This window comes from Polyergus mexicanus, unplaced genomic scaffold (genome assembly GCF_030449975.1).
Source record: "Polyergus mexicanus isolate NDT 795.1 unplaced genomic scaffold, iyPolMexi1.0 SCAF_11, whole genome shotgun sequence".
NCBI lineage: Eukaryota > Metazoa > Arthropoda > Insecta > Hymenoptera > Formicidae > Polyergus > Polyergus mexicanus.
The window spans coordinates 4,340,961-4,355,780 of NW_027223331.1; the positions used below are offsets into that span (position 1 = coordinate 4,340,961).

At 34.3% G+C, this 14,820-nt stretch overlaps 3 protein-coding genes across 6 annotated transcripts in view; 2 read left to right on the forward strand and 1 right to left on the reverse strand.

Annotated features, from left to right (window-relative positions):
• The window catches only part of 5-ht7 (5-hydroxytryptamine receptor 7), a 103,622-nt gene that overhangs the window by 79,091 nt on the left and 9,711 nt on the right, over positions 1–14,820 (forward strand). The window lies entirely within an intron of this gene.
• The window catches only part of Prx6a (Peroxiredoxin 6a), a 111,814-nt gene that overhangs the window by 55,894 nt on the left and 41,100 nt on the right, over positions 1–14,820 (forward strand). The gene's annotated exons all lie outside the window — the stretch shown is intronic.
• The window catches only part of LOC138937909 (uncharacterized protein C2orf42), a 30,498-nt gene continuing 26,474 nt past the window's right edge, over positions 10,797–14,820 (reverse strand). For both annotated transcript variants that reach the window (XR_011447589.1, XR_011447588.1), the window contains exon 9: positions 10,797–10,813. The gene's annotated coding sequence lies outside the window, so the exon portion shown is untranslated. The remainder of the gene's footprint in view (positions 10,814–14,820) is intronic.

Here is a 14,820-nt window from a genome sequence, read left to right on the forward strand (position 1 = left end):
AATATTATTTTCCGTTGGGTTCACAACGCGAAACGAGACAATACGCGTATCGATTGAGTTGCGAAGGCTTGCAAATTGCAGAAGACAAGGATAATAAGTGAAGGATAGCGTAACTGAAAAGCACATGTTAAACAAATTTCAGACGAACAACTTGAGAAGCTTATAAATCGTTCATGACATTCGCCACATATTGTTTTCTACACAATTCTTTAAGTTATTTTTTAATACCTTCTTACTATCTCTAAGGAAATGCGAGAATTTTTAATCAAGATAAAACCAAACTTGTGCCTACATATATTTTATCTACGATTCATTTGTACTGATATTCATAAACGAAATAAAGTAAAACTAAAATAATTCTTTTAAAACGCGATACACACTTGTCAAATATCTGACAATGTGTTATTCGAATAATCCGGTTTTTTTTTTTTTTTTTAAACGAAAATTGAAGTTACTATAATATATATTTATACATTATATATTTATCTCTCTATTTGTTTAATACAAAAAAATATTCAATCATTTATATTTAAATTTATATTCTCTAATAATATTATACTATATATTAAATATCGTATTGTTTTATATTTTACTATAATATTATTATTATACTACAAAACAAAACAATCAATTATATTTTAATATAAAATATATTAACGCATTTTAAATTTTAAAATTTGCTTTATACCGTTATTCACCAACTTTTCAACTGCGTGAGAAAGTTTTATCGTACTATATTATACAGTCGGATTTCTAACGAGAGAAGAAGGAAAACGTTCTTGCAAGAAAATCATTTAGAAGTCGGCAGTACCGAAAAGGGAGCAACTTTTATCGAGCCACATGGCATCTTAGGGGACGAAGGTGTAGCCAATAAATGATTGGAGTTCGGCAGAATAAAGAATCATTAGAGAAAACGTGCGCGAAGGATAACCGAGTGAAACGAGTGTAACAGTCTACCTTTTTATTATCATCTGAAATCGTATAAGCTTATCCGCTCTGTCATATATATATATATATATATACAACCGTTTCATTCGCGATGCAACGATTATACCTAATCCTAATATCCCTTTTATCCATGATACTGGTTTTATATTTTTCGAAACGATATCCCGTCGAGAGGAGGAGAGAAAAAAACCGAGGAAGAGATGGAAAACAAGTAGCTTTGCTCCAGAGATAAAAACTCGGTTAAAAGACGGGAATGGAAATTAATTACGCAGCACATCTCTCGTGAATCGGACGACGGTGGGTTTCAGAGAACGGATATCCTCGAGGAATTCGATAGCCTAACGTTTCAATTAGGATAAGATGCATGATCGAAGGGGAGGGTAAGGCAGAGGAAGGAGGATGCCGAGAAAGCGCACGGGGTGTGTCTCGATAGTCGATGGTTTCGCATCGCAATCGACGTGCAAGCAACTTTCATTTTCTACGACGAACAATCTACACGAGAGAATCGAAATGAGAACGTCCGACCCTGTTTCCGCGACTCTACCCTCCCGCCGCTCTTACTCCCTTAATAACCGCAAATCGGGGATAAAGTTTGCCGGGCCGGCCTCGCGACAGATGCAGAAAATTGCAGCGGTTAAATCGCGTGACCGTCGCTCGAGGGTGTGAAACTTGATTCCGTTCTTTTCCGATTACCCGGGAAAGTCTTCCTTGGGACACTCGCTCTCCTATTTGCGAGTTCATTTCCGACGCGCGGCATAATTGCGACTTTTAATCGGGTCTCCGACACCACGGTCGGTCGAGTTTTTATTTCAATCGCTGCTCACTTGACTGTAATCCACAATCGCGTTTTACAGATCTCATCTTGTTCTTCGCGTAGTTCTCGAGGATCGTTCGAGATAATTTATTATCTCCACGACATATGCGAATTGTATTTTATTGCATTAAATAAATATACACATTTACATTAGAGAAATTTACTTAAATATAAGATCTATTTAATATAAAAAATGCAATTTACATGAAAAAAAATATATATATAATAATGATATATATACAGGGTGTCCCATTTTAATCTCCTCAGGCAAATATCTCAAAAACCAAGCCCGGAAGAGAAAAATGTTTCAGACAAAAGTTGTTTGGTTTCGAGGGGGCCATAAGAGGGTGACAATGATTTGACCTTGGAAAATCATTTGAAGGTCAACTTTAAAATCTTAAATGGAAACCCCCATTTTTTATTTAGTATTCTTGTAGCTGACATCGAGAGCTTTCCAAAACACTATAATAAAGTATTTTTTCATTAAGTACTATTTGATTTATTTTATATTTTAATCTGACATATTTTGATATAAAAAATAAAATATTTCGTTAAATATTCAGTTTTCGATAATTTTACCGTAATACTTCTATGTACAGAATAATAAGACAAATTAATTGGTGCCAAAAAAAAACAAATAATTGTTTAAATAAATACATTGTAAATAATTTTCTTAAAAACAATTTTTTTTTATACTAATTGATTTGTCTCATTATTCTGTACGTAGAAGTATTACGGTAAGATTATCGAAAACTAAATATTTTACGAGATATTTAATATCTTATATCAAAATATGTCAGATTAAAATATAAAATAACTCAAAAAGTACTTAATAAAAAAATACTTTATTATAGTGTTTTGGAAAGCTCTCGATGTCAGCTACAAGAATACTAAATAAAGAATGGGGGTTTCCATTTAAGATTTTAAAGTTGACCTTCACATGACCTTCAAATAATTTTCCAAGGTCAAATCATTGTCACCATCTTATGGCCCCCTCGAAACCAAACAACTTTTGTCTGAAACATTTTTCTCTTCCGGGCTTGGTTTTTGAGATATTTGCCTGAGAAGATTAAAATGGGACACTCTGTATATATATAATTAAATCTGTTAAATGTATTTATGATAAATCAATTTTCCAAGTTAAATTTATGTCTGTTAATATATAAATACAATTATTTTATTCCACGTATACCTACATTACATTTATTTACGCGTCTCAACTGCGTTTAAGTTCTAATTAACTCTCCTCTATTTCTACCATGAGAATATAAGTTAACGAAATGTTATAGATGTTTATCCCTGTATTCATATTTAATGTAACATCGATAAGCGATAATAATATTGATTTACGATAATACCTTTGTTTGTATCGTTTGATTAATTAAGCACAAATCAATTCCTATCGCTATTGCTCCCGCTTGCTGAAACCGCCGCTGATCCGAGATAAAAAGCCAGAAATATCGACAATAAATAGAAAATGTCTCTCGGTGAAAATATTTGATCCAAGAAATACAATATAAACTCGAATAATTATTTTGTCGATAAGTCGAAAGAGAGAATGGCGGAGAATCGCAGTGCAACGCGTAATCCGACAGCTACACACACGATCGGTGCTGGATTAACGAGGATTAACGATATCCAGGACGCTACCTGTGCCGCAACGCGCGTTACTCCCTCCGTTCCGTTTGATAGCGAAATATTGTTTAAATATGGATCGCCGATAAAGCCGGCGAAGCGCGAATCAACGTTAACCGTTTCGTTCGCGTGTTGGTTCATTACGAATTCGCGGCTCGAATTACGAACCGCTTGTAGAAGCGGAGAGGAATTCGTTCGATCATCCGCGACACATCGGCGCGCTGCAAATTACAATAGAATTCGGATAAATTTATCTCGTTACGATCGTGAGCCAAGGTCGCGCTATGCGAAATGCTATTTCGCATCGCTAGATATACGAGATTTAATTATTATCGTGGCAGCAGGGCGCCGCGTTTACGGATTGCTACCGCAGACATCGTGCATCACGCTACGCGGCTTGGAAATTCTCATTGATAGATATCGCGAAATTCTCGGAGGCTTAAATCGAGATAACATGCACATGAGATTATTGTCGGCATTATTATTTAAATGATATTGTTATTAAGATTATTTTGCGAAACAAATATATTCCGTATACTTAAAAAAAAAAATTAAAACTGCCGATTATATAGATATTAATATACATAAATATATTTCGGCAATAATATTACTATTAATATTATTGAATTTTTCCGAATTTTTTTTTGTCAATTCAGAATGGTTAGATTATTACCTAACGCTTTTATGTAAAAGCTGAATAAATAATGCGGAGTCAAATGCTCGCGTGGTGTAAAATAAATAAGAATAACACAGACAAAAATTGACATTAAAAATCGATAGCCGGGTTATTTAAAAAAATAGGTCAATATACGCGCGCGCGCGTGTATCGTCGGCGGATATAAATACGGGACGTATAATTGATACATGAAAACAACGAGGATAGATTCGGGCGGGAATATCGTAATATTAAAATATCGAGTGTACGTAATGTCGAGAACAAAAGTCAACCGAGAAAAAAGAATTAATCGCAACACGTGGTGCGTTTTCAATCGATCGCATTCACGCGTGTGGGAATAGCTGATAAAAATTTAAATAAATATAAAAAAAAAAGAAAGAAAGAATAGAAAGAGAAACAATGCGCAATATCAATCGATCGCGCGCGGGGGAGTTTTTATATCATCGTCGGTTCGCAATTTCGCTTATTTCCCCCATCCGTTACACGATAATGCATCAAAGCGTACGTCAATTGCATCCACGGATATTGTATCGAGTAGAAGCTGCTTCCAATTAGCCGATGCTACAGTGCTTTCGACCTCAGATCGTGGAACACGAAACGCCCCCCGTTAACGATACCGATGATGAGTCCGGAACGGTCGGGAGAAGACTGAGGCAACGCCATTGTTATCGGTTGTATCGCGCAAAACCTCTTGACCCCAAACTTTTCAAACGACAAATGGCGACACTCTCTGTGTCGTTTTGCGCGAATTAAACGCAAAGTTAAATTACGGTGCTCGGACGTGGCGCGATGGGAAACTCGCTAACGAGGACATTAAAGTTCTCGCGCGTCTTTGTATCGCAAAGGTTGAGCTTGCGTTTGTAATATTTCGCGAATATACGTGCGGCGCATATATCTACATTTTATACTAATATCATTCCAGTAATCAATAGTTAAATAATAAATCGAAGAATTTTTATATCGATGCCAATGCATCCCGATACTTTGGATTTTAAATAAAGATTATTCTTTCCTATTTGTGTAATATCTCTAATAATTATATACGATATAAAACGCGGATATCGTGAAATATAATAAAATTTTGTAATATAAAATTTTATATTGTATTATAATATAAGAGAGAATTTTTTGCATTTTTTTAAAAATATGAATAAATATCTATGTTAATTTTTCAATGAAACTATTGGATCCGGAGCTATTTATAGAAAGAACCACGTGTGTAAAATAAAGTTAGATATCCGCGAGTTAAGAGAACGATTAACGAAGAAGAGTGTAGGAATGAAATTTGTACGGAAACTGGATTCGCGACGGGCTATTGCGTTCCATTAAAACCTGCCCGTTCTCGGCTTTTCGTATCCGGCGATTGTAATAAACGTCGTGCGGAAACTTCATTCGATTCTCGTTGCTGTTTGCCGTTGCTGCTACTGCTCTGCTCCCACCGCTACAGTTATCGAACGTCGCGAAAAGTCGACCCAGTTATAAAAGGTCCGGACGAACGCGCGAGCAAACGTTGATGGGCGTTTTATTAAAATGCTTTTGTGCCGTATGATGCCGGTTTCGTGCAACGCGCGAGGGTGAGAAACCTATCAAACTTGGTGAACTTTAACGCGATGGTAAGGCAGGCAGATAGGTGCGTGTGTGTGTGTGTGTGTGTGTGTGTGTGTGTATGCATGCTGTTTTTAGGGAAACAAAATGATAGGCGATCGCGAAATGGCGATTAACCGTTTCGCGGCGTGCGAAGGACGACTGCAGAAGGAAGACGAAATTGTTTGAGAACGAAACTGGGACGCGATCAAATATACGATCGGATAAATCCGTTTGTTTTGGCGGCTCGAGAAAACTCGAGAATTATAATCGCACGAAATACGCGAAGCAAGGACGGAAAGCATTATCTTCATTTAAAAAGTCTGAGACACAACACACTCTCTGTAGAAGGTACAAAATTTATAGCTCAAATTTCTCGGATTAGAAATCCTGATTTTTATTAATTAATCTTTTTTTTTTTTTTTTTTTTTTTAATAATCATTAGTTATAGCTAATTATTATTAATATATATCTTTCATCATTATGTTACGTATCCGGTATATTCTCCGATATATATATATATATGCTCCTTATCACGTCGTTTTAAATGGAATTTTATCGCCTGTAATTTTCGCCAAATATCAGCTGTTCGCAGGCAGTTCACGTTTCTATTTGCACAATTGAAAGGATTACATGTTTTCCCACAGTTATTCGCTTACAAAACGATGAAACTATCTTTCCCGCAGTGACAAAGTCAACGAAAAGAATGGCAAATTTACGCTGTGGATTTTTTAGCAACATTTTCTTTAATTAATCCATAAAGTAGAAGAAACAGACATATTTCTCTCTCTCTCTCTCTCTCTCTCTCTCGCAACAGCTGCGGAGATTAATCTCGCTCGAAATGTAATTGCGTAATAATACCCTTTCGACTGCAAGAACGAATCCGTTGCAATAACATTTCGCTCTTAATGCCACCCTCGATAAAGAGAATGCCTTTGCTATCGCAAGGATGCCGTATCGGGGGGAGGGAATCATTTTATCTCGTCAATCGGGAGAATACGCGCCAAGGTTACATTCGCCGTTCAGTTACATTGTCCGCGGTACCGCAACTATACGCCTCGTCGCCGCGAAATTTCGGTCAAAGCTGAAAGAGATATTAATCTACGTCACAAATGAATGGGGGTTTAACCCATCTATTTCCTGCCACCCCATCGTCCTCATTCTACCGATTTCCCTCTCCCTCACGTGGCCCGATCTGTCACGCGAGAATGAGAAGAAGCGGGACGAGAATAACTCTTGTGTAACCGGGCGGTGAGAGAGAGAGAGAACGAGAGTATAAGGCGAGGGGTTGGGTTATCGAGACGTGACGAAAATGGGGCCGCAAACTGCAAGAAAACAATATTATCCATAATGATTTGTCTATCGATAAGAGATCATCGCTAATTCATCCCTGGCGAAACATCTTAAAATTATAGGAAAGAAGATGTAACGCATTTACGATATTTATTTGATATTCGATTAAATGTATAATCCTCCTCCTTCCTCCCCCTCCTGATGTTAAATTTTATTAGAATTATTAAATTATTATGAATATTATACAAGTACAATAATATTGAATTTTTATTCTTTTTAAATCATCCAGCATGATTAAATATAAATCTTATCGTGTACGATTAAATATATAGATGGAAGATTCGCGCGCATGCGTATCGAGTTAGAACAATTCCATTTGTCACGTTTCCGCAAAATCGTATGTTAATGTCACGAGAAAGAGAATATTGTGTTAAAACATAGCGCTGACGTGATATCCCGAATTATATCTCGCCTTCTCTCTTTAAATTGATTTACTACTACGAGGTAGTATTCATTCGCAAACACAACGCGATGGAATTAAGAAAATTAGACCCATTGCACGTAAACAATTATTATTATATTCAAACATATTATGCTCCTTTAGCATCTTTAATGTTCTTACATTCCCCAAGGAATAAAATAATTTGAATAATAAAATCTTTGTTTCTTAATAAAAAAGATATAAATTCAAGATCTTATCCGTTAAAAAATCTATATATAGATTAGATGTATAATTTCTGTTTATTTAAAAAAATCTCGATTTAAATATATAAAGTCTCTCTATTTTAAGAAAAAGAATTAATTTAAACTTATATCTAGATAATTTTTATCTATATATTTTTTAATTAATTAATATCAAAAAAAATATATATTTAAAAGTTTAGATTTTTTAATCCTTTAATCTTAATTATAAAGAGGTAAAATTTAAATTACGCTTTACGACTGAGATAATGTTAAAAAATTCTCTCGTACTTTTTTTTAGACAAAAGCGGTTTTTAAGATTTAAGTTGTCATAAAATTAAATTAAATTCATACAATTTCACGATCCCTTTTAAGTGGATATTATTGCGACACATTAAGTTTTATATAGCGATTCTAAAAATGTTCCTCGTTAAATATAACCTAGAGAAGAGTTATACACGTGTATTATAATATGTACATGCAGAATTAAAAGAAGGCAGAGATTATTTCCATAATTGGACAAGTTTCTGGTACACTGGAAATAATTTCTAAAAATGTGCTCCCCGCTAATATATTAAATGACTTTATAACTATATGTAAACGCTGAGATGTGAGAAAACAAGATTTACCTTCGCGCAAGTGTTTTCTGGCATAATTTTTGGCGGGCGAAAAGATCGCAGTTCAAAAATCTCCGCGCGCTCGCGAGAAAAAAAGTAATATTACATCAGTTTAACTTGGAATTCTTATCGTTACGGGGATAAAATATTAGTCAGGAGGTTCGATCGTTCGACCGTGAAAAAGCGGGTCGCATTCCATCTGGAAGGGCAGGACACACAGCGCATTTTGCTCTCCAACATCGTGATAAATCGACGGATTTGTAAAAAGTATATACGCCGGGGGCACGATCTAGTTTTATACATATATCGTATGTTCTCTCTCTATATATATATATATATATTATGCCGGAGGAAGAAAGATACAGAATTTTAAGATCGTATTTTCTCTTCCACCTATTTCACCAACTTGTCATTTCGCGCCCTCAAAGAAAATGCGTCGTGAAAGGAAATCCCCGGGCCATTGTCATTGAATTGCGGTTTCAATCGCGTTTTCGTCACGGAATAAATCGCCGCGATTAAAGCACCCACACGAGAAATTTTGTCGTTCGATAGCCAATAATTTCCTTGACAATTCACGGAAATAATAAACAAATGACTTTTGTCTTTGCGTAAATTAATGATACTCGAGATACAATGTTGTAGACGTTATAATAATAACAAGTTTTTTTATTATTATCCTTTGTGTGTGTGTGTGTATGTGTGTGTGTGTAGGAGTAAGCAATCTTGAACGTTATTTACTGTATCTAAATATTTTCAATTTTATTGAAATATTATTTTATTTATATGTTATCAGGCTAACGCTTCATTTTACTTATCTTTCTCTCTCTCTCTCTCTTCTTTCATATTTACTCTTATATATTTTAGAAATGTATTTATAAAATAATTATACTTGATTGGAGGCATTACACTTTCCGTATACTTCTTATTTTCATTAAAAACTATATGTGCAATAATAATAAAGAAATTATTTGAAACAAAGAATTTTATATTTTTTGAAAAATATATATTTAATATATATAATGTAATAATATAATAATGCGTAAAATGTACATAATAGAATGAAACAAATAATTTATATATACTCTATAATTAATTTACAACCTCCAAAGAAAGTAAACTATATCCAGTGCATAAACTCTTTATACAGGGTGTCCCATTTTAAAGGACCCACTCAAATATCTCAAAAACACTGCGTTAAATCGAAAAATGTTTCAAACAAAAGTTGTGTAGCTTCAAGGGGGCCATAAGATGGTGACAATGATTTGACCTTGGAAAATCATTTGAAGGTCGTGTAAAGGTCAACTTTAAAATCTTAAATGGAAACCCCCATTCTTTAATTAGCATTCTTGTAGCTGACATCGAGAGCTTTCCAAAACACTATAATAAAGTATTTTTTCATTAAGTACTTTTAGAGTTATTTTATATTTTAATCTGACATATTTTGATATAAAAAATTAAATATCTCGTAAAATATTTAGTTTTCGATAATCTTACCGTAATACTTCTATGTACAGAATAATGAGACAAATCAATTAGTATATAAAAAAAAATTGTTTTTAAGAAAATTATTTACAATGTATTTATTTAAACAATTATTTGTTTTTTTTTTTTTGGCACTAATTAATTTGTCTTATTATTCTGTACATAGAAGTATTACGGTAAGATTATCGAAAACTGAATATTTAACGAAATATTTTATTTTTATATCAAAATATATCAGATTAAAATATAAAATAACTCAAAAAGTACTTAATGAAAAAATACTTTATTATAGTGTTTTGGAAAGCTCTCGATGTCAGCTACAAGAATACTGAATAAAAAATGGGGATTTCCATTTAAGATTTTAAAGTTAATCTTCACACGACCTTCAAATGATTTTCCAAGATCAAATCATTGTCACCATCTTATGGCCCCCTTGAAGCCACACAACTTTTGTTTGAAACATTTTTCGATTTAACGCAGTGTTTCTGAGATATTTGAGTGGGTCCTTTAAAATGGGACACCCTGTATATATATATACAGAGAGATTTAGCGTTTAATATCGTTTAAGCTAACCTTTCGGTTTGACGGTTAAGGAAATGCCGTATGTGAACTCACCCTCCAGCGAACGACGACGATCTCTCTTAATCCTTCGATGATCCTTCGATGATCCTTCATACGCTCCTCGATACACACCCGATTCACTCGATTCACGAAATAATACGAAACATTATGCGCGGATATTCGAGGGAATATGTACTCTATACGATTTCGACGAAAATGGCAAGAGAGAAATCCGCAACCGAACGTTCTCGATTACATGTTGCAATCATAACTATACGATTTAATCGACACGCGTGTACTGAAACGCGATCGCCCGTAGACTGATTCGACATTCCCGGAATTCGCGCTTATCTCGAATGGCGCCGAAAACCCGATCGCGACCAACGTCATGGCGAACGAGCATAACGAAGGATATGACGATTGAACGGGATCATCGTCCCTGCTATTCCATCGGAATAGCTTCTTTCGATGTTCCTCGATGCTCCCCGATACTCCCCTTTCGTGGCACTCGAGACGCAAACACTGCGAAATAAACGAAATATGAGCGATGGTAAATAGTAAAGAAGATTTAATTCGCCGATTTAATCGGCAGATCGCGCCGATCACGATCACGATCAATATCGATACGCGTATAAATTGCGAACGGATTATTACGTACATATATACGTCGAAAAGAGAGATCGACCGTTGGCTATTATAAATTCGTCGCCCAAGACGCTTGTTCTTTGTCCCAGCAAGGTGTACGGAGCAAGTAATAAAAACAACATACGCGAAGCAGGCAGCGGTCACGATCTGACTGTGTAGGGTTGGGTGAGTAGGGGGGGGGGGGGGGAGCAGGGTGACACGCACTGATCTCTTACGGCGCTATCGGAAAATTCGTCGGATCACGTGATTTGGCTCACTTTCTAACATTTGGCGCGTCGATTGAAAAATTCGATTCTCTACTCCGCTATTCATTATGATATTAATAAGTATTATTATACGCGCGCGCGAAATGAAAATGAAAGAGGGATGAGGACAATGAGATGTTAATCCTCGGGGACAACGAATTTCTTTTATACATATCGTAGAATAAATATTTATAATGGATATCGCATATATGATACAATATTTATATATTGTATTTTTGAGAATATTTTTCTCTCTCAAAAAAAAAAAAAAAAAAATACTATGTACTTGCATATGATAATGAAAAGAAAAAAATAAATATATTTCTAAATTAAAAATTATTAATAATTTTATACAATATTTACACTTAAAACATTTATTTGAATTATCATTGGATTATTATGGATTTTGTAAAACATTCTTGAAATAGGGATCATCTCAATGATCTAACCTGCATCGGCGGAAAGTAGAATATTAAAGAATGTTATTAAAATAAGTTAAATTATAAATTTGGAGTTATACAGGGTGTCCCATTTTAATCTCCTCAGGCAAATATCTCAAAAACCAAGCCCGGAAAAGAAAAATGTTTCAGACAAAAGTTGTTTGGTTTCGAGGGGGCCATAAGATGGTACCATTGGTTTGACCTTGGAAAATCATTTGAAGGCCATGTGAAGGTCAACTTTAAAATCTTAAATGGAAACCCCCATTTTTTATTTAGTATTCTTGTAGCTGACATCGAGAGCTTTCCAAAACACTATAATAAAGTATTTTTTCATTAAGTACTTTTTGAGTTATTTTATATTTTAATCTGACATATTTTGATATAAAAAATTAAATATCTCGTAAAATATTCAGTTTTCGATAATCTTACCGTAATACTTTTATATACAGAATAATGAGACAAATTAATTAGTGCCAAAAAAAACGAATAATTGTTTAAAAAGATGCATTGGAAATAATTTTTTTTTTATATACTAATTGATTTGTCTCATTATTCTGTACATAGAAGTATTACGGTAAGATAATCGAAAACTAAATATTTTACGAGATATTTAATTTTTTATATCAAAATATGTCAGATTAAAATATAAAATAACTCAAAAAGTATTTAATAAAAAAATACTTTATTATAGTGTTTTGGAAAGCTCTCGATGTCAGCTACAAGAATACTAAATAAAAAATGGGGGTTTCCATTTAAGATTTTAAAGTTGACCTTCAAATGATTTTCCATGGTCAAACCAATGGTACCGTCTTATGGCCCCCTCGAAACCAAACAACTTTTGTCTGAAACATTTTTCTCTTCCAAGCTTGGTTTTTGAGATATTTGCCTGAGGAGATTAAAATGGGACACCCTATATATCTATATATGATATGTCAGATTTTAACATTAAAATAATTATTTTTTTCATCCCAATATCGAAATTTAATCCGATCGCAGTGTGTTCCCAATACCTCACATTTTTACGCGATGTGAAAGAATTACGTAGCGTATTGTGCGATACGGATATTAATTATAATATCGTTAAAAAAAAAAAAAATAAAAATAAATAATTATAAAGATTAAAAATTAAATATTTATATTATAAAATCGTGAAAAAAAATTTCTTCCGATTTCAATTAATTTTTATCTTACATTTACACTGTTGCGTGTCTATCAACTGCATTAATTAAATTAATCAAATGTAGAATTCACGGATATACAAACGATCACATTTGGCGTTACATGCGCGGCGAAAATACGGGCCTCGATGGGTCGCAGGTACTCTCGCATTTAATGCCAATGAAGTCTATCGCTTTAATGATTTTGTCTTAAAAGAAGAGAGGAAGCAAGCTCGCTTATAGATGTATTATTCATTGTCAAACTTATGATACGTTATTATAATACGTTGAGCTGTTTCGCATTTTTCATTTTCCTTACAGCATATTTTGATCCTATCGACGATAATGGCAATAAAAGAACCTGTTACCGCTCCTATCTACTGTAACGGAAGAGATCGTAACAATACATTATCGATCGCAAATGTAATAATTTGATTCGCAATCGTACAAACAGAAAATTTTCCCCACAGGCGAAACATTTCTTTTCCGCGTAACCCTTAAACGCACGAAATAGTTTCACGCACCAAGAATCATGAAACCCTCGATTTTTAATTCGCATAGAATCATCTCGCCAGGCCTCAGCCCGCATTCTAAATCAATCCGAGGGACATCTAACGAATAAAAATATAAAAGTTTATCCCAAGAGGGTTGAAAAAGGAAATGATCAAGAAATAGAAATTTAAACACGATGTAAAAATAAGATGAGAAAGGAATAAAACAGATTAAATTATTATTAATTAATATAGATAAAAAAAAACTATATACTACAATCCGAATGAGTAAATATATTTTTTTCATTTCTCGAGAAAGAAAAAAATATCTTACAAATGGGCCATTTGCACGACAGTTACGCCGGGTTCGGCGCTACCATAAATCCCGAACCCCAAGAGACGAATGATCCCATAGAGAATCCCTCTCCTTTTCCACATGTCTACCTTTCTATTCAAGCTCTGCTTTAGCACGTCCGTACTCACACACACACACACACACACACACACAGAGTCGACAGTCGATGAGCGCGAGGTGCGGAAAGCTGCGGCGGCAATCGCTCTTTATTGATCGATGCGTGCATTCGCGCAATGTGCAGGAATGGCCATTACGAAACACCGTGGAGAACATATCCTATGAGCACGTGCACGCAGCCGTTACATCTCGTTTCTTTTCGCTGCCAAAATAGCATCTCCTTCGTTTTCCCGTCCCTCGCTCCGAGTCCGGATCTCGTTTGTTTGAACGCGACATCCTCGAGCGTTCGAGCTTGTTGATATCCCGACGATCAAGGCACGATTTCACGGATAATCGCCTGCTGCGGGTACGCCGCGGGCAACGCGTTTCGCGTTTGTACGACAAATTACATCCCACGACGGGCACGAAGATCGGGAAATCTCGCGGCCAAACAGGCGGCTGTTAATTACACACTTAATGAACGCAGATCAGAATTAAACGTTCTGAAACGAGATAATTGTTTTTAGTCACGGGTCTCTGGCACAAGCATCGTAACCAAACATCGAGATAGTAAATTTATAGAGATTTTTATCGAGATATATATCTTTTCGTAAATATGGATTATTTTTATAATTTTTTTTTTTTTCTTTATATATTATATAGTAATATATAATTTTATGTTTCCTAAAACAAAATTTTCTTTCGCGAAAACATTTTATTTATAAATGTAAAGTAAACGTATGTATTTTTGTCATTTCCGCAATTATTAATATTACGCGTAATCATTTATTATTCTCATCGTATATTATAATTAATACATAATTCATATTTATGTAAAATTCGATAATAAATTTACTGTAAAAATAATTATTTAATAACGATGCTTTTATCGAAAATATGTTTGCGTCATAAAAGGTTAAAATATAAAATATAAAATAAGGAAATCTCTCTCTATATGTAAATATCTCTATATAACTTTAGAAAAGAGAAAACAGAAAGAGAATACAACTTATATATGCATAAGTTTTTAACATGTATAAGATGAAGTAAAAAATATAGTGCCTCTTTAGACGTGGAAAGGAATTTCACCGTCTACATAT